The sequence below is a fragment of the Coregonus lavaretus genome (assembly GCF_964263955.1).
Source record: "Coregonus lavaretus genome assembly, chromosome: 1".
In the NCBI taxonomy this organism is placed as follows: Eukaryota; Metazoa; Chordata; class Actinopteri; order Salmoniformes; family Salmonidae; genus Coregonus; species Coregonus lavaretus.
Window position 1 is genome coordinate 50,619,159 of NC_139988.1, and position 20,894 is coordinate 50,640,052.

The following is a 20,894-nucleotide window of genomic DNA, read 5'->3' on the forward strand; positions in this document are numbered from 1 at the left end:
GAAGCCTTTTGGACCTAGACTTGGCGCTCCGGTAACGCATGCCTTGCGGTAGCAGAGAGAACAGTCTATGACTAGGGTGGCTGGATTCTTTGACAATTTTGAGGGCCTTCCTCTGACACTGCCTGGTATAGAGGTCCTGGATGGCAGGAATCTTGGCCCCAGTGATGTACTGGGCCATACGCACTACCCTCTGTAGTGCCTTGCGGTTGGAGGCCGAGCAGTTGCCATACCAGGCAGTGATGCAACCAGTCAGGATGCTCTCGATGGTGCAGCTGTAGAACTTTTTGAGGATCTGAGGACCCATGCCAAATCTTTTCAGTCTCCTGAGGGGGAATAGGCTTTGTCGTGCCCTCTTCATGACTGTCTTGGTGTGTTTGGACCATGATAGTTTGTTGGTGATGTGCACACCAAGGAACTTGAAGCTCTCAACCTGTTCCACTACAGCCCCGTCGATGAGAATGGGGGCGTGCTCAGTCCTCTTTTTTTTCCTGTAGTCCACAATCATCTCCTTTGTCTTGATCACGTTGAGGGAGAGGTTGTTATCCTGGCACCACACGGCCAGGTATCGGACCTCCTCCCTATAGGCTGTCTCATCGTTGTCGGTGATCAGGCCTACCACTGTTGTGTCATCAGCAAACTTAATGATGGTGTTGGAGTCGTGCCTGGCCATGCAGTCATGGGTGAACAGGGAGTACAGGAGGGGACTGAGCACGCACCCCTGAGGGGCCCCCGTGTTGAGGATCAGCGTGGCAGATGTGTTGTTATCTACCCTTACCACCTGGGAAGTCAGGAAGTCCAGGATCCAGTTGCAGAGGGAGGTGTTTAGTCCCAGGATCCTTAGCTTAGTGATGAGCTTTGAGGGCACTATGGTGTTGAACGCTGAGTTGTAGTCAATGAACAGCATTCTCACGTAGGTGTTCCTCTTGTCCTGGTGGGAAAGGGCAGTGTGAAGTGCAATAGAGATTGCATCATCTGTGGATCTGTTGGGGCGGTATGCAAATTGTAGTGGGTCTAGGGTTTCTGCGATAATGGTGTTGATGTGAGCCATGACCAGCCTTTCAAAGCACTTCATGGCTACAGACGTGAGTGCTACGGGTCGGTAGTCATTTAGGCAGGTTATCTTAGTGTCCGTGGGCACAGGGACTATGGTGGTCTGCTTGAAACATGTTGGTATTACAGACTCAGTCAGGGACATGTTGAAAATGTCAGTGAAGACACTTGCCAGTTGGTCAGCGCATGCTCGGAGTACATGTCCTGGTAATCCATCTGGCCCTGCGGCCTTGTGAATGTTGACCTGCTTAAAAGTCTTACTCAGAGAGCGTGATCACATAGTCATCCGGAACAGCTGGTGCTCAAATGCATGCTTCAGTGTTGCTTGCCTCGAAGCGAGCATAGAAGTGATTTAGCTCGTCTGGTAGGCTTGTGTCACTGGGCAGCTTGCGGCTGTGCTTCCTTTTGTAGTCTGTAATAGTTTTCAAGCCCTGCCACATCCGACGAGTGTCAGAGCCGGTGTAGTACGATTAAATCTTAGTCCGGTATTGACTCTTTGCCTGTTTGATGGTTTGCCTGTTTGATTGTTCGTCGGAGGGCATTATCATGTAATTTGTTTGTCGTGGGGGTAATGACACAATACTTAGAGACAGACTGTATTTTGTGTAAAAAATAAATAAAATAGGGCCTCCCAAGTGGCGCAGCGGTCTAAGGCACTGCATCGCAGTGCTAGAGGCGTCACTACAGACACGGGTTCGATCCCAGGCTGTGTCACAACCGGCCGTGATCGGAAGTCCCATAGGGCGGCGCACAATTGGCCCAGCGTTGGGAGGGTTTGGCCGGGGGGCTTTACTTGGCTCATCGTGTTCTAGCGACTTCTTGTGGCGGGCCAGGCGCCTGCAGGCGGACCTCGGTCGTCAGTTGAACGGTGTTTCCTTCGACACATTGGTGCGGCTGGCTTGCAGGTTAAGCGGGCGGGTGTTAAGAAGCGTGGTTTGGCGGGTCATGTTTCGGAGGACCTTCGCCTCCCGAGCCCGTTGGGGAGTTGCAGCGATGAGACAAAATCGAAAAAGGGGGTAAATACCAAAAATATATAAATAATAATAAAGTAAAATGGCTTATGCACATCTAATATGTATATAGTTTCCATTTATTTGACTCTTTTTTTAAAACATTAAATATTGCATTAAATATTTTCTCATTATCAAGACTTTTGTAAGTGTAATACATAGCAGAATGTCAAAAGTCTGGGTGTGAGACAGGACAAAAACTGTGCAAAACAGTGAGATCCAGACATGAAATGCTATAGAAAATAAAATAAACACATGAAAAGCTGAAAAAAAGTTTAAGGTTATTTTAGTCTCTACTTAATGGATGTGAAATAAAACAAACTAAATTAACATTTCATCTTAAAAATCTAATCCCGAGACACAAACAGGACCGTATTTGCAAAATCACCCTATATATAAACTCAGCAAAAAAAGAAACACCCCTTTTTCAGGACCCTGTCTTTCAATGATAATTTGTAGAAATCCAAATAACTTCACAGATCTTCATTGTAAAGGGTTTAAACACTGTTTCCCACACTTGTTCAATGAACCATAAACAATTAATGAACATGCACCTGTGGAACGGTCGTTAAGACACTAACAGCTTACAGACAGTAGGCAATTAAGGTCACAGTTATGAAAACTTAGGACACTAAAGAGGCCTTTCTACTGACTCTGAAAAACACCAAAAGAAAGATGCCCAGGGTCCTTGCTCATCTGCGTGAACGTGCCTTAGGCATGCTGCAAGGAGGCATGAGGACTGCAGATGTGGCCAGGGCAATAAATTGCAATGTCCGTACTGTGAGACGCCTAAGACAGCGCTACAGGGAGACAGGACGGACAGCTGATCGTTCTCGCAGTGGCAGACCACGTGTAACAACACCTGCACAGGATCGGTACAGGATGGCAACAACAACTGCCCAAGTTACACCAGGAACGCACAATCCCTCCATCAATGCTCAGACTTTCCGCAATAGGCTGAGAGAGGCTGGACTGAGGGATTGTAGGCCTGTTGTAAGGCAGGTCCTCACCAGACATCGCCGGCAACAACATCGCCTATGGGCACAAACCCACCGTCGCTGGACCAGACAGGACTGGCAAAAAGTGCTCTTCACTGACGAGTCGCGGTTTTGTCTCACCAGGGGTGATGGTCGGATTGGCGTTTATCGCCGAAGGTACCCTTCCTGCAGGCTCATCCTGACATGACCCTCCAGCATGACAATGCCACCAGCCATACTGCTCGTTACACCGAGGCCTGTACTCCGGAGCGGGATCGATTTGGAGGTGGAGGGTCCGTCATGGTCTGGGGCGGTGTGTCACAGCATCATCGGACTGAGCTTGTTGTCATTGCAGGCAATCTCAATGCTGTGCGTTACAGGGAAGACATCCTCCTCCCTCATGTGGTACCCTTCCTGCAGGCTCATCCTGACATGACCCTCCAGCATGACAATGCCACCAGCCATACTGCTCGTTCTGTTACACCGAGGCCTGTACTCCGGAGCGGGATCGATTTGGAGGTGGAGGGTCCGTCATGGTCTGTGGCGGTGTGTCACAGAATCATCGGACTGAGCTTGTTGTCATTGCAGGCAATCTCAATGCTGTGTGTTACAGGGAAGACATTCTCCTCCCTCATGTGGTACCCTTCCTGCAGGCTCATCCTGACGTGACCCTCCAGCATGACAATGCCACCAGCCATACTGCTTGTTCTGTGCGTGATTTCCTGCAAGACAGGAATGTCAGTGTTCTGCCATGGCTAGCGAAGAGCCCGGATCTCAATCCCATTGAGCACGTCTGGGACTTGTTGGATCGGAGGGTGAGGGCTAGGGCCATTCCCCCCAGAAATGTCAGGGAACTTGCAGGTGCCTTGGTGGAAGAGTGGGGTAACATCTCACAGCAAGAACTGGCTAATCTGGTGCAGTCCATGAGGAGGAGATGCACTGTAGTACTTAATGCAGCTGGTGGCCACACCAGATACTGACTGTTACTTTTGACCCCCCCTTTGTTCAGGGACACATTATTCAATTTCTGTTAGTCACATGTCTGTGGAACTTGTTCAGTTTATATCTCAGTTGTTGAATCTTGTTATGTTCATACAAATGTTTACACATGTTAAGTTTGCTGAAAATAAACGCAGTTGACAGTGAGAGGACGTTTCTTTTTTTACTGAGTTTAAATAGTGTAGTTGAAGTACGAAAAAGGGAAAATAAATAGATATTGTTTGTATTTACAATAGTGTTTGTGCTTCACTGGTTGCCCTTCTGGCAACAGGTCACACATCTTGCTGCTGTGATGGCACACTGTGGAATTTCCCTTAATAAATTAAGATATGGGAGTTTATCCAAATTAGGTTTTTTAAATCTTCTTTTTTTGTGGGTCTGTGTAATCTGAGGGAAATATGTGTCTCTAATATGGTCATACATTTGGCAGGAGGTTAGGAAGTTCAGCTCAGTTTGCACCTCATTTTGTGGTCAGTGGGCACATAGCCTGTCTTCTCTTGAGAGCCAGTCTGCCTACGGCGGACTCTCAATAGTAAAGTTATTCTCACTGAGTCTGTACCTAGTCAAAGCTCCTTAAGTTTGGGTCAGTCACAGTGGTCAGGTATTCTGCCGCTGTGTAGTCTCTGTTTAGGGCCAAATAGCGTTCTGGTTTGCTTTGTTTTTTGGTTAGTTTTTCCCAATGTGTCAAGTAATTATATTTTTGTTTTCTCATGATTTGGTTGGGACTAATTCTCACTACCTCTCGTCTCTCACTCCCTCTCTCCTGCCCATTAGGCCTCTAGCTGTCTCTCATAGGAGTGTGATAAACCTCTCGTCTCTCACTCCCTCTCTCCTGCCCATTAGGCCTCTAGCTGTTTCTCATAGGAGTGTGATAAACCTCTCGTCTCTCACTCCCTCTCTCCTGCCCATTAGGCCTCTAGCTGTCTCTCATAGGAGTGTGATAAACCTCTCGTCTCTCACTCCCTCTCTCCTGCCCATTAGGCCTCTAGCTGTCTCTCATAGGAGTGTGATAAACCTCTCGTCTCTCACTACCTCTCTCCTGCCCATTAGGCCTCTAGCTGTCTCTCATAGGAGTGTGATAAACCTCTCGTCTCTCACTCCCTCTCTCCTGCCCATTAGGCCTCTAGCTGTCTCTCATAGGAGTGTGATAAACCTCTCGTCTCTCACTCCCTCTCTCCTGCCCATTAGGCCTCTAGCTGTCTCTCATAGGAGTGTGATAAACCTCTCGGCTCAAAAGCACTGACGCACAGCACACTACCTCCTGGGGAGAAGGCGCAGTGTGTGTATTTGTATCCATGGGTGTGTGTGAGAATGAGACTGTGACACTGTACCACAGGGGGTAGGACACAGAGGTCCCTGTGGATGTTTACCAGCCCTGGGGGTTGGGGGGGGCTTGAGGCTAACTGGGGGACTTTGACCATGGGAAGGGCATGTTGTGCCCAGAAGAGTTTAGCAGTGTGGGTTGTGGTAGATAGAAAGTAAAGGATGAGGTGATGATATGTAAATTGACATGTCTCTGTTCAGAGCTATTCACTTAGAACATGTGGGTGGTGTGTTCCGTTATGTAAAACATGTAGCTTACTCCCATCTGATTGTTCTTACAGTACACTCTGTGTTCTTGGTTACACTCAAATACAAATGAGGTAGAAGCGTCCTCTGTAGGTCAATTGGTAGAGCATGGAGCTTGTAACGCCAGGGTAGTGGGTTCGATCCCCGGGACCACCCATACTTAAAAATGTATGCACACATGACTGTAAGTCGCTTTGGATAAAAGCGTCTGCTAAATGGCATATTATTATTATTAAGCGTATATCAAACCAGTTTGGCTTGTGTGTCACAGGGGTTAAAGTTCTCAGTCACTGCGACTGATTTCTGTCATATGGATTTTTTTATTTTTTCAATTGAATAGGAATGGAATTGGTCAAACCTGCAGTTTAATACAAAATTATCTCCTTTCCTTAAAGCATGATGATCATTATTATTATTATTATTTATTTATTTTTACATGAAAGGCGACGTTAACTTGGCCCCGCAGACAATCGATCTGAGTTATGGGATTTTTTGTTGTTGTTTATTTTACCCCTGTGTCAATCTGTCCCACCCCACACCTCTTAGTCTATAGTTGGCCTCTATGGTATACATTGATTGCTTATACCTTTCTCTTATTTTTTGTCACTGCTCCTGTTCCCCCCCAGGCACACAGTCCCAGCCCAGATGTGGAAGGAGGCTCAGGGGAAGGACAGAGAGTGGTATGACAGTACCTTAAAATCCCCCTATCCAGTCATGCTGTACCTTCACGGCAACGCGGGTACAAGGTGATCACACATTTGATTTAAAAAGCACTTTTAATTTGACTATCTCAAAGTGCTACTCTAGCCTAGTACCCCTGGCCTACACCCTGCCTCTGGACTGTGACCTTAACTCACATGACGACCATCCACCTTCAATTTTCGTTGTTGAAGCAGACTCACAACCTTTGAACTTGTACATAGAAACGATGCGCTCTTCAAAATGGCTGTGATATGTGTGTGAGGAATGCTTTACCTTTCACCTGGTTGATAAACTTGTCCATCCTGTCTGTTTCAGAGGAGGGGACCATAGAGTTCAACTGTACAAGGTGAGAGGATTTCATTGCAGACACACTTGCAATTGCTTCGCTTTTATCCCACCCATACTCTCTATGTTGAGTACTGACCAACAAATAGAATTCAATGTATTGTTTGTGAATTGACCTGCTTTCAGTCTGATAACTGGAGTTGAGTTTGTTTCCCCTCCCCAGGTCCTTAGTGCATTAGGCTACCATGTAGTCACATTTGATTATAGAGGTAAGAGGGGATCTATTTCTGTCTGCAATGACAATATCACAATACCCCTTTAAAAATATAATCTGACCTGAGAACTTAATTTAGGGGCTTTATCTTTCATACTTCTTTTGTTGTTCCAGGTTGGGGTGATTCAGACGGGAGCCCCTCTGAGAGAGACATGACGTCAGATGCCCTGTTCCTCTACCAGTGGGTGATGGAGAGGGTGGGGAGCAAACCCCTCAACGTCTGGGGCCACTCGCTGGGAACAGGGTAGGAACACTCTACAGACAGACATCCGTCTCTCCATGACATTCATCTCAACATTTCACAAATTACATTTGTGTAAAATAATGAAAATGCATGTATGATTATGAACCAAGAATGGGATGAAAGTACTGTACTTTTGGCCATGTAGTGTATATTGCATTGATGCAGAAATTTACTTATATGTTGGGTGGATTTGTTTGTACCAGTAGATCAGTCAATTTACAGTAACTACTTTTAATTAATATTTTTTCTATTTTTCCAGGGTGGCCACTAACGTAGTCAGACGTCTGTGTAACATAGGTAAGCATCTGCTCATTAAGGCTATGACTACACACCTACTATGCTAAATATAGCCTTGATTTATGTAGCCTTTAGTGAGTGCAGGTGCTGGGTGTATCACCCAAAAAAAGGTTTTAGATAAACAACAGTTCACAGGTAGCATTCTTAGAATTATTGTGGTGTTATATACCTGTACCATTCTTAGAGTAATTAAAAAGTGGGCTAACTTACTTTATTGTGTTGGGGATTTAGAGAGCCTGGTTTGGAGTCCAGGGAGGGATTATGAAAAGTTTGACAAAATATTTTGACACTCCATTTATGTAAAGTTAAGTTTGAGGGCCACATATGCTTAGGTTCGCCATGGACTTTTACAAGCTTTCCTCACCCAATGTCCAGTACAGATTGAACATAATAAGCATATCCTAATACAATATTATGCTTCTTCCCATTTTCAAGTATATTCGATCACTAGTCAGATCCTAGCAAGTGAGAGAAACATTAACTCAGACTTTGTGTTGTATACTACTGGAGGCGCTAACTCATTGGCTGTTGGACTCAACAGGCTCCTCTTCCAGTGGTACAGTGGGGAGAACAAGTATTTGATACACTGCCGATTTTGCAGGTTTTCCTACTTACAAAGCATGTAGAGGGCTGTAATTTTGATCATAGGTACACTTCAACTGTGAGAGACGGAATCTAAAACAAAAATCCAGAAAATCACATTGTATGATTTTTAAGTAGTTCATTTGCATTTTATTGCATGACATAAGTATTTGATACATCAGAAAAGCAGAACTTAATATTTGGTACAGAAACCTTTGTTTGCAATTACAGAGATCATATGTTTCCTGTAGGTCTTGACCAGGTTTGCACACACTGCAGCAGGGATTTTGGCCCACTCCTCCATACAGACCTTCTCCAGATCCTTCAGGTTTCGGGGCTGTCGCTGGGCAATACGGACTTTCAGCTCCCTCCAAAGATTTTCTATTGGTTTCAGGTCTGGAGACTGGCTAGGCCACTCCAGGACCTTGAGATGCTTCTTACGGAGCCACTCCTTAGTTGCCCTGGCTGTGTGTTTCGGGTTGTTGTCATGCTGGAAGACCCAGCCACGACCCATCTTCAATGCTCGTAATGCGGGAAGGAGGTTGTTGGCCAAGATCTCGCGATACATGGCCCCATCCATCCTCCCCTCAATACGGTGCAGTCGTCCTGTCCCCTTTGCAGAAAAGCATCCCCAAAGAATGATGTTTCCACCTCCATGCTTCACGGTTGGGATGGTGTTCTTGGGGTTGTACTCATCCTTCTTTTTCCTCCAAACACGGCGAGTGGAGTTTAGACCAAAAAGCTATATTTTTGTCTCATCAGACCACATGACCGTCTCCCATTCCTCCTCTGGATCATCCAGATGGTCATTGGCAAACTTCAGACGGGCCTGGACATGCACTGGCTTGAGCAGGGGGACCTTGCGTGCGCTGCAGGATTTTAATCCATGACGGCGTAGTGTGTTACTAATGGTTTTCTTTGAGACTGTGGTCCCAGCTCTCCTCAGGTCATTAACCAGGTCCTGCCGTGTAGTTCTGGGCTGATCCCTCACCTTCCTCATGATCATTGATGCCCCACGAGGTAAGATCTTGCATGGAGCCCCAGACCGAGGGTGATTGACCGTCATCTTGAACTTCTTCCATTTTCTAATAATTGCGCCAACAGTTGTTGCCTTCTCACCAAGCTGCTTGCCTATTGTCCTGTAGCCCATCCCAGCCTTGTGCAGATCTACAATTTTATCCCTGATGTCCTTACACAGCTCTCTGGTCTTGGCCATTGTGGAGAGGTTGGAGTCTGTTTGATTGAGTGTGTGGACAGGTGTCTTTTATACAGGTAACGAATTCAAACAGGTGCAGTTAATACAGGTAATGAGTGGAGAACAGGAGGGCTTCTTAAAGAAAAACGAACAGGTCTGTGTGAGCCGGAATTCTTACTGGTTGGTAGGTGATCAAATACTTATGTCATGAAATAAAATGCAAAAATTAATTAGTTAAAAATCATACAATGTGATTTTCTGGATTTTTGTTTTAGATTCCGTCTCTCACAGTTGAAGTGTACCTATGATAAAAAGTACAGCCCTCTACATGCTTTGTAAGTAGGAAAGCCTGCAAAATCGGCAGTGTATCAAATACTTGTTCTCCCCACTGTAGCTCAAGTGTCTACAACTTGAATTTTTCACACCCCTCTGACTGGGTTACAGGGTCACAGAAAGTGTCTCCCCGGTAGAATTGTGACCGCTTTATTCAAGGAAGTGAATGTCTGAATTATGTGAATTCAAGGCAATTTATTTATACATCTTAGATAAGTATGGTTATATTTCATGAAGGTTGGTTTTGTGACATTCTATTCTCCAGGGACGCCACCAAACTCCTTAGTCTTGGAATCTCCATTCACCAACATCCGAGAGGAGGCCAAGAGCCATCCCTTCTCTATGGCAAGCATTTCCTCTTAATCCCTTGACTACATGTTGAATCTTATTTCATTTTATTTTATGTGAAGTTTATTTCTTTATTTTCTTAACTACCATCTGTGTCATTACATCTTGTAGGTCTACCGCTACTTTCCAGGCTTTGAATGGTTCTTTATAGATACCATATCAGCAAATGGCATTCGATTTGCCAGTGACGAAAAGTAGGTTGAACTTGATTCTTTCCAGACCATTTAGTTTAACGTTAGATTCAAAGCAGTGTTATGTCACTTGTTCCTGCTCATATGTTTCAAAATAGAGTATTCACACAAACGGCTTGTTGGGTCTCCCGAGTGGCGCAGTGGTCTAAGGCACTGCATCACAGTGCTAGCTGTGCCACTAGAGATCCTGGTTCGAATCCAGGCTCTGTCGTAGCCGGCCGCGACCGGGAGACCCATGGGGCTGCGCGCAATTGGCCCAGCGTCATCCAGGGTAGGGGAGGGAATGGCCGGCAGGGATGTAGCTCAGTTGATAGAGCATGGTGTTTGCAACGCCAGGGTTGTGGGTTCGATTCCCACAGGGGGTATGATTTTTTTTAAAATAATAATGTATGCACTGTAAGTCGCTCTGGATAAGAGCGTCTGCTAAATGACTAAAATGTAATGTAAATGTAATAAGACCTCCCTGACACACAAGTATTCATCAAGAACTCAAACCCTTGTATCAAATGTTATATCAACAGATAAACAGACCGTGTGTGTGAGTGTTTGCATGTTAAAGAGTAGAGGCATAGTCTGAACATGGCCGACCCAAGCTCTGTCCATGCCTTTTCTCCATGTCCTCTGGTATGTGCTGAGTGGGCTAACTCAGGGAAGGTCAGACTGTATTGTAGGTGGCCTACAGAGGACATTCATTAATCTCTGTCAAGACTTTCTTTGTGCAGTACTTTCTTGTGGAGTCACCAATTTCTATCAAGCACCAGTATAGTATAAGGACCTTAGGGCCATTAAAGGGATACTTCAGGATTTGGGCAATTATCTACTTCCCTAGAGTCAGATGAACTTGTGAATATCTTTTTTATGTCTGGTATCCATGAGTTCATCTGACTCTGGGGAAGTAGATAAAGGGCATCATTGCCAAAATCCGAAGTATCCCTTTAACATACAGTTGAAGTCGGAAGTTTACATACACTTAGGTTGGAGTCATTAAAACGAGTCAACCACTCCACACATTTCTTGTTAACAAACTATAGTTTTGGCAAGTCGGTTAGGACATCTACTTTGTGCATAACACAAGTAATTTTTCCAACAATTGTTTACAGACAGATTATTTCACTTATAATTCACTGTATCACAATTCCAGTGGGTCAGAAGTGTACATACACTAAGTTGACTGTGCCTTTAAACAGCTTGGAAAATTCCAGAAAATGATGTCATGGCTTTAGAAGCTTCTGATAGACTAATTGACATAATTTGAGTCAATTGGAGGTGTACCTGTGGATGTATTTCAAGGCCTACCTTCAAACTCAGTGCCTCTTTGCTTGACATCATGGGAAAATCAAAAGAAATCAGCCAAGACCTCAGAAAGAAAATTGTAGACCTCCACAAGTCTGGTTCATCCTTGGGAGCAATTTCCAAACGCCGGAAGGTACCACGTTCATCTGTACAAACAATAGTACGCAAGTATAAACACCACAGGACCTTGCAGCCGTCATACCACTCAGGAAGGAGACGCATTCTTTCTCCCAGAGATGAACGTACTTTGGTGCGAAAAGTGCAAATCAATCCCAGAAAACAGCAAAGATGCTGGAGGAAACAGGTACAAAAGTATCTATATCCACAGTAAAACGAGTCCTACAGTGGGGAGAACAAGTATTTGATACACTGCCAATTTTGCAGGTTTTCCTACTTACAATGCATGTAGAGGTCTGTAATTGTTATCATAGGTACACTTCAACTGTGAGAGACGGAATCTAAAACAAAAATCCAGAAAATCACATTGTATGATTTTAAGTAATTAATTTGCATTTTATTGCATGACATATGTATTTGATCACCTACCAACCATTAAGAATTCCGGCTCTCACAGACCTGTTAGTTTTTCTTTAAGAAGCCCTCCTGTTCTCCACTCATTACCTGTATTAACTGCACCTGTTTGAACTCGTTACCTGTATAAAAGACACCTGTCCACACACTCAATCAAACAGACTCCAACTTCTCCACAATGGCCAAGACCAGATAGCTGTGTAAGGACATCAGGGATAAAATTGTAGACCTGCACAAGGCTGGGATGGGCTACAGGACAATAGGCACGCAGCTTGGTGAGAAGGCAACAACTGTTGGCGCAATTATTAGAAAATGGAAGAAGTTCAAGATGACGGTCAATCACCCTCGGTCTGGGGCTCCATGCAAGATCTCACCTCGTGGGGCATCAATGATCATGAGGAAGGTGAGGGATCAGCCCAGAACTACACGGCAGGACCTGGTCAATGACCTGAAGAGAGCTGGGACCACAGTCTCAAAGAAAACCATTAGTAACACACTACGCCGTCATGGATTAAAATCCTGCAGCGCACGCAAGGTCCTCCTGCTCAAGCCAGCGCATGTCCAGGCCCATCTGAAGTTTGCCAATGACCATCTGGATGATCCAGAGGAGGAATGGGAGAAGGTCATGTGGTCTGATGAGACAAAAATATAGCTTTTTGGTCTAAACTCCACTCGCTGTGTTTGGAGGAAGAAGAAGGATGAGTACAACCCCAAGAACACCATCCCAACCGTGAAGCATGGAGGTGGAAACATCATTCTTTGGGGATGCTTTTCTGCAAAGGGGACAGGACGACTGCACCGTACTGAGGGGAGGATGGATGGGGCCATGTATCGCGAGATCTTGGCCAACAACCTCCTTCCCTCAGTAAGAGCATTGAAGATGGGTCGTGGCTGGGTCTTCCAGCATGACAACGACCCGAAACACACAGCCAGGGCAACTAAGGAGTGGCTCCGTAAGAAGCATCTCAAGGTCCTGGAGTGGCCTAGCCAGTCTCCAGACCTGAACCCAATAGAAAATCTTTGGAGGGAGCTGAAAGTCCGTATTACCCAGCGACAGCCCCGAAACCTGAAGGATCTGGAGAAGGACTGTATGGAGGAGTGGGCCAAAATCCCTGCTGCAGTGTGTGCAAACCTGGTCAAGACCTACAGGAAACATATGATCTCTGTAATTGCAAACAAAGGTTTCTGTACCAAATATTAAGTTCTGCTTTTCTGATGTATCAAATACTTATGTCATGCAATAAAATGCAAATTAATTACTTAAAAATCATACAATGTGATTTTCTGGATTTTTGTTTTAGATTCCGTGCATGCTTTGTAAGTAGGAAAACCTGCAAAATCGGCAGTGTATCAAATACTTGTTCTCCCCACTGTATATCGACATAACCTGAAAGGCCGATCAGCAAGGAAGAAGCCACTGCTCCAAAACCGCCATAAAAAAGCCAGACTACGGTTTGCAACTGCACATGGGGACAAAGATTGTACTTTTTGGAGAATTGTCCTCTGGTCTGATGAAACAAAAATAGAACTGTTTGGCCATAATGACCATCGTTATGTTTGGAGGAAAAAGGGGGTTGCTTGCAAGCCGAAGAACACCATCCCAACCGTGAAGCATGGGGGTGGCAGCATCATGCTGTGGGGGTGCTTTGCTGCAGGAGGGACTGTTGCACTTCACAGAATAGATGGCATCATGAGGAAGGAAAATTATGTGGATATATTGAAGCAACATCTCAAGACATCAGTCAGGAAATTTAAGCTTGGTCGCAAATGGGTCTTCCAAATGGACAATTACCCCAAGCATAGTTCCAAAGTTGTGGCAAAATGGCTTAAGGACAACAAAGTCAAGTTATTGGAGTGGCCATCACAAAGCCCTGACCTCAATCCTATAGAATATGTGTGGGCAGAACTGAAAAAGCGTTGAGCGAGCAAGGAGGCCTACAAACCTGACTCAGTTACACCAGCTCTGTCAGGAGAAATGGGCCAAGATTCACCCAACTTATTGTGGGAAGCTTGTGGAAGGCTACCTGAAACGTTTGACCCAAGTTAAACAATTTAAAGGCAATGCTACCAAATACTAATTGAGTTTATGTAAACTTCTGACCCACTGGGAATATGATGAAAGAAATAAAAGCTGAAATAAATCATTCTCTCTACTATTATTCTGACATTTCACATTCTTAAAATAACCTAACTGACCTAAAACAGGGACTTTTTACTACTATTAAATGTCAGGAATTGTGAAAAACTGAGTTTAAATATATTTGGCTAAGGTGTTTGTAAACTTCCGACTTCAACTATACTACCAACCATGCATGTTCAAACAGACTCCCCAAGATCTTCAGAGACTTGAATGTAACTGTAGCTTATTCTTCTCTCTTCAAGTGTGGACCACATATCCTGTCCATTGCTCATCCTTCATGCTGAGGATGACTCAGTCGTGCCCTTTCATCTAGGGAAGAAGGTATCCATTTTGGTTTGGCCTTCATTTCTTTATGAGGATAAATTGACGTCATCCTCATCTCGACCCCACACAACCTTCGTCTGGTCCTCCTTTTGCGGAGGATACAGGAAGCTATTTGATCTACAAAAAAATGTAATAGTTGATTTAATACAGATAATTAATATCCTGTACAATTTACAATCAGCTGTAGTCTTGGCAACAACTCACGCTAGTTACTATTCAAATTCCTCTCACTTCAATTATCTAAAATTGATGGTCTTTTATGATGCCTTTAAAACTCCCCAAATTTAAGATAAGAAATTAGAATTTTCTAAATGAATTCTGTGTATGCCAATGCCACGCCATTATTCATTTCAGCATAGTTAAGTGAGCGTTGTGGGAGCTGAGTCTCGGAGACAATTAAACTTGAATAATGACTTGGAAAACGCAGAGAAATTGAATTAATTCGATTTTTAATTACTATTGTTTTTATTTATTGGTAATCTTATTTCAATGGGAAACCTAAATGGCAAAATACCAGTTTCAATGCCTTGTTTTCTAAACCCCTCAAATGTGCATCACTACTGCACCACTGCAGACCTCTGTGTAACGCTCTGCATCACAGAACACTCATAGTTAACAGCAGGGCCAGGTCTATATTTGCTATTCTTTTAAACTGGACTGAACACGAGGCTCCCATTACTCCATTGTTTGTGTTTGTCTAATTCCCTTTCCTTCCTCCTCCCCTCAGCTGTACAACATAGCTTCTCAGTCCAAGAGCCTGAGTGGACACAAGGTCCAGTTCATCCCCTTTCCTGTCTCACTGTCCTACAAGCACAAGTTCATCTATAGGAGTCCTGAACTGCCACACATTCTCAGGTACAGCAGCTAGACACAGATACACAGTAACAAGGAATGTCTCACTGTTGACACTGTTGAGTGTCTGTCTCACTGTGTCATGACCTTAGGCCAACTAAGCAGCAATTATTAAATGGAGGCAATTAGTTGTACAGTTGATGTCTACATTCTTGGCCGTCTTTGTACTGACATGAGGAGTCATGCTCAATGTAATTTTGTTTTGTTTTTCTTACAGTGACTTCCTTGGCACGATTCATCCCCATGCTTAACTGACGACCATTTCCTCTCAAATCACCCCCACTCACAGACACACATTGTCTAGCACACGTACTGAAACTCTTCCACTGTACGCTTTATGAAATAGTGTGTACATATATTATAAAACATTGAAACGCACATGCATGGACTGAAGAAGATGCAACCATTCCTTTATTTAGCATTCCTTTGACACCTAAAATACCTGCAAGACAAAAACGGAACACTGGCGAAGAGATGGGGATGGACAACTGGCTTGGCTTGGCTTGTTGTCAAGGTTACACAAACCAAGAGGATGGCTTGAGCACAAATAAGATGAAATATGCACTAATTTTAAGGAGCCAAGACGTCAAAAACCTAATGGAGTGAGAAGAACAGTGGATCGAGACGGGACAGTGTTTTTAATTGCATGATGTTTGGGGAATATACATTCACCAACTGGGGTAAGAAGGAGAAGGGTTGGTCTACTACAGGACCTGGAGATGTCTTCATTTTACAACTCATCTGCAGCATACAGAAAATGATCTGTCAATACCAGTCCAGTGGATCTTTTAACCTGTGTATTTTCCCAATTTTATTTTTGTTGTTACATTACAGACAGATCATGACTTAAATGTATCTGTTTTATTATTTTTGACTGATCTCAGATATATTTTGGATTTCTCATTGAGGACATACACTACCGGTCAAAAGTTTTAGAACGCCTACTCATACAAGGGTTTTTCTTTATTTTTTTACTATTTTCTACATTGTAGAATAATAGTGAAGACATCAAACTATGAAATAACACCAATGGAATCATGTAGTAACCAAAAAAGTGTTAAACAAAGCTTTGCACACTCTTGGCATTCTCTCAACCAGCTTCACCTGGAATGCCAACATATGCTGAGCACTTGTTGGCTGCTTTTCCTTCACTCTGCGGTCCGACTCATCCCAAACCATCTCAATTGGGTTGAGGTCGGGGGATTGTGGTGGCCAGGTCATCTCCTTCTTGGTAAAATAGACCTTACACAGCCTGGAGGTGTGTTGGGTCATTGTCGTGTTGAAAAACGAATGATAGTCCCACTAAGCCTAAACCAGATGGGATGGCGTATCGCTGAAGAATGCTGTGGTAGCCATGCTGGTTAAGTGTGCCTTGAATTCGAAATAAATCACAGACAGTGTCACCAGCAGAGCACCCCCACACCATAACACCTCCTCCTCCATGCTTTACGGTGGGAAACACACATGCGGAGAACATCCGTTCCCCCACACCGCGTCTCACAAAGACACAGCGGTTGGAACCAAAAATCTCCAATTTGGACTCCAGACCAAAGGACAGATTTCCACCGGTCTAATGTCCATTGCTCGTGTTTCTTGGTCCAAGCAAGTCTCTTCTTATTATTGGTGTCCTTTAGTAGTGGTTTCTTTGCAGCAATTTGACCAAGAAGGCCTGATTCACACAGTCTCCTCTGAACAGTTGATGTTGAGATGTGTCTGTTACTTGAATTCTTTGAAGCATTTATTTGGGCTGCAATTTCTGAGGCTGGTAACTCTAATGAACTTATCCTCTGCAGCAGAGGTAACTCTGGGTCTTCCATTCCTGTGGCGGTCCTCGTGAGAGCCTGTTTCATCATAGCGCTTGATGGTTTTTGCGACTGCACTTGAAGAAACTTTAAAAGTTTTTCAAAATGTTCAAATGTTCCGTATTGACTGACCTTCATGTCTTAAAGTAATGATGGACTGTTGTTTCTCTTTGCTTATTTGAGCTGTTCTTGACATAATAACTGATTGGCTCAAACGTATTAAGAAGGAAAGAAATTCCACAAATGAACTTTTAAGAAGGCACACCTGTTAATTGAAATGCATTCCAGGTGACTACCTCATGAAGCTGGTTGAGAGAATGCCAAGAGTGTGCAAAGCTGTCATCAAGGCAAGGGGTAGCTATTTGAAGAATCTCAAATATAAAATATATTTGGATTTGTTTAACACTTTTTTGGTTACTACATGATTCCATATGTGTTATTTCATAGTTTTGATGTCTTCACTATTATTCTACAATGTAGAAAATAGTAAAAATAAAGAAAAACCCTTGAATGAGTAGGTGTTCTAAAACTTTTGACTGGTAGTGTATATAAACTTGAATTAAATATTATACTTTTTACCAAATGTTAACATTGGTTTTGGGCTTGTCAGTCTCATTATTTGCTTTCTAAAAGAGAAGACTGGTTACTATTTTAGAACCCCTTTGGACCTTTTAGGGCAAGCTCATGAATTTTAAGATATCAGGAAGGAAACTAACTGAGGAGCTATTGGTGAAGGAAATCAGGGGTGCGTTCGAGCCTCTCAAGGTGTGTTGCATTATGGAGATAAAAATGGTCTGACTTGCGCCTACATGTCAACTGCATGTACTTTACAAAAATCATGTGATCAAAGGTTATGAAGTTTTGACTGCAGTTGACTACAAGTTTCTGTATTTGCTCTTCACAAACTTCATCCTGCAGCCATCGCCAGCATTGTGGGAGGCTCTAATGTCAACCAATCACTAGGGTGTTTTTGCTGACCTACACGAACGTGACCAAAGAGAAGACTGAAACCGGAACCAACTTTGCTGCGATTCATTAAGTGGATACAAATTCATGTGATATTTAAGGCTCTCTCACTAACTGATTATACAATGTACACTCGTATGATTTCAGTTTGTGAGGGTGTGATATGGGGGTTGAAGACATGTTTATTTCGACATTATAAAGAAAATTATAAAGATCCACCTCCCCCGACTTCACTCCTTGATTAAACATTTTCCACACAACACTGCCACAGATGTCTCAAGTTTTGAGGGAGTGTGCAATTGGCATGCTGACTGCAGGAATGTCCACCGGAGGTGTTGCCAGAGAATGTAATGTTAATTTCTCTACCATAAGCCACCTCCAACGTTGTTTTAGAGAATTGGCAGTACGTCCAACCGGCCTCACAACCGTAGACCATGTGTATGGCGTCGTGTGGGCGGGTGATTTGTTGGTGTCAACGTTGTGAACAGAATGCCCCATGGTGGAGGTGGGGGTTATGGTATGGGCAGGCATAAGCTACGGACAACGAACACAATTGCATTTTATCAATGGCAATTTGAATGCACAGAGATACCGTGATGAGATCCTGAAGCCCATTGTCGTGCCGTTCATCCTCCGCCATCACATCATGTTTCAGCATGATAATGTCCCAAGGATCTGTACACAATTCCTGGAAGCTGAAAATGTCCCAGTTCTTCCATGGCCTGCATACTCACCAGACATGTCACCCATTGAGCATGTTTGGGATGCTCTGGATTGACGTGTACGACAGCATGTTCCAGTTCCCGCCAACATCCAGCAACTTCGCACAGCCATTGAAGAGAAGTGGGACAACATTCCACAGGCCACAATCAACAGCCTGATCAACTCTATGAGATGTGTTGCGCTGCGTGAGGCAAATGGTGGTCACACCAGATACTGACTGGTTTTCTGATCCAAGCCCCTACCTTTTATTTTTTTAAGGTATCTGTGACCAACAGATGCATATCTGTATTCCCAGTCATGTGAAATCCATAGATTAGGGCCTAATTTATTTATTTAAATTGACTGATTTCCTTATATGAACTGTAAACTCAGTAAACTCTTTGAAATGATTGCATGTTGCATTTGTATTTTTGTTCAGTATAAGTTATTTAATCACACAATGTAAGCAGGTATAGGGAGAGTTACAGGGTAAAATGCAATGGTCAGTTGTTCTATAGCTTTGGAATACAAATAATCAACTGTTAAAGTGGACATAATGTAAGGGCAACCGGATAAATACAGTATATACAGTGCCTATAGAAAGTCTACACCCCCTTGAACTTTTTTCACATTTTGTTGCATTACAAAGTGACATTGAAATAGATTTAATTGTATTTTGTTTATCATTGATCTACACAACATACTCAAAATGTCGAAGTGAAAATTAAATTCTACACATTTTTACAAATTAATACAAATCAAATAACTAAAATATAGTTGTTGCATAAGTATTCACCCCCTTTGTTTAGGCAAGCCTAAATTCGTTCAGAAGTAAGTTTTGGCTTTACAAATCACATAATAAATTATATGGACTCACTGTGTGAAATAATAGGGGTTGACATGGTTTTTGAATGACTACCCCTCCCTCTGTCCCCCATACATACAACATATATCTGTAAGTCCCTCAGTCAAGTATTGCATTTCAAGTACAGATTCAACTAAAGACCAGGGAGCTTTTCAATAGCCTCATAAAGAAGGGCGTAATTGGTAGATGGGTAACAACAACAAATCAGACATTGAATATCTCTTTAAGCATGGTCAAGTTAATAATTATGCTGTGGATGATGTATTAAACCACCCAGACACATCAAAGATGCAGTCATCCTTCTGAACTGAGCTGCAGGACAGGAAGGAAACTTCTTAGGGATGTCACCATGAGGCCATTGGGGATTTTAAAATGGCTACAGAGTTCAATGGCTATAATGGGAGAAAACTGATGCTGGATCAACAACATTGTAGTGAATCCACAATAATGACCTAAATGACAGTGAAAAGAAGAATAAAAATATACAGAATAAAAGTATTCCAAAACATGCATATGTATGCAACAAGGCACTAAAATAAGCAAAGGAATACACTTTTTGGCCTTAACACAAAGCCTTACGTTTGCAGAAAATCCAACACAACACATCACTGAGTAACTGCCTTCTTATTTTCAAGCATGGTGGTGGCTGCATCATGGTATGGGTATGCTTGACATCGGCAAAGACTGGGGAGTTTTTCAGGATGAAAAGAAATGGGATGGAGCTAAGCTCAGGCAAAATCCTAGAGGAAAACCTGCTTCAGTCTGCTTTCCACCAGACACTGGGACAGGAATTCACCATTCAGCAGGACAATAACCTACAACACAACTGGAGTTGCTTACCAAGAAGACAGTGCATGTTCCTAAGTGACCAAGTTACAGTTTTGACTTGAAAATCTATGGCAAGACTTAAAAATCGCTCTTTAGCCATGATCCCCAACACCTTGACAGAGCTTGAAGAATTTTTTAAAGAAATATATATTGCACAATACAGGTGTGCAAAGCTCTTATGAGACTTATCCAAGAAGACACAGCTGTAATCGCTGCCAAAGCTGTTTCTAACATATATTGACTCGGGAGTGAATACTTATCTAATCAAAGTACACTGAGTATACCAAACATTAGGAACACCTTCCAAATAATGAGGTACACCCCCCCCACACACACACTTTTGCCCCCAGAAAAGCCGCAATTCGTTGGGGCATGTACTCTACAAGGTGTCGAAAGTGTTCCACAGGGATGCTGGCCCATGTTGACTCTAATGCTTCCCACAGTTGTGTCGAGTTGGCTAGATGTCCTTTGGGTGGTGGGCCATTCTTGATACACACAGGAACCTTGAGCGTGAAAAACCCAGCAGCGTTGCAGT

General features: G+C 43.5%; 1 pseudogene across 1 annotated transcript in view; it reads left to right on the forward strand.

The window, feature by feature from the left end:
• Positions 1–16,137, forward strand: part of LOC311132661 (lysophosphatidylserine lipase ABHD12-like) — a 59,654-nt pseudogene extending 43,517 nt beyond the window's left edge. Inside the window, exons 4-13 of the transcript XR_014615197.1 lie at positions 6,232–6,351; positions 6,623–6,653; positions 6,816–6,861; positions 6,981–7,110; positions 7,370–7,407; positions 9,783–9,862; positions 9,977–10,059; positions 14,263–14,341; positions 15,072–15,199; positions 15,414–16,137. The product of XR_014615197.1 is annotated as a lysophosphatidylserine lipase ABHD12-like (transcript). The remainder of the gene's footprint in view (positions 1–6,231; positions 6,352–6,622; positions 6,654–6,815; positions 6,862–6,980; positions 7,111–7,369; positions 7,408–9,782; positions 9,863–9,976; positions 10,060–14,262; positions 14,342–15,071; positions 15,200–15,413) is intronic.
• Positions 16,138–20,894: the final 4,757 nt, after the last annotated feature.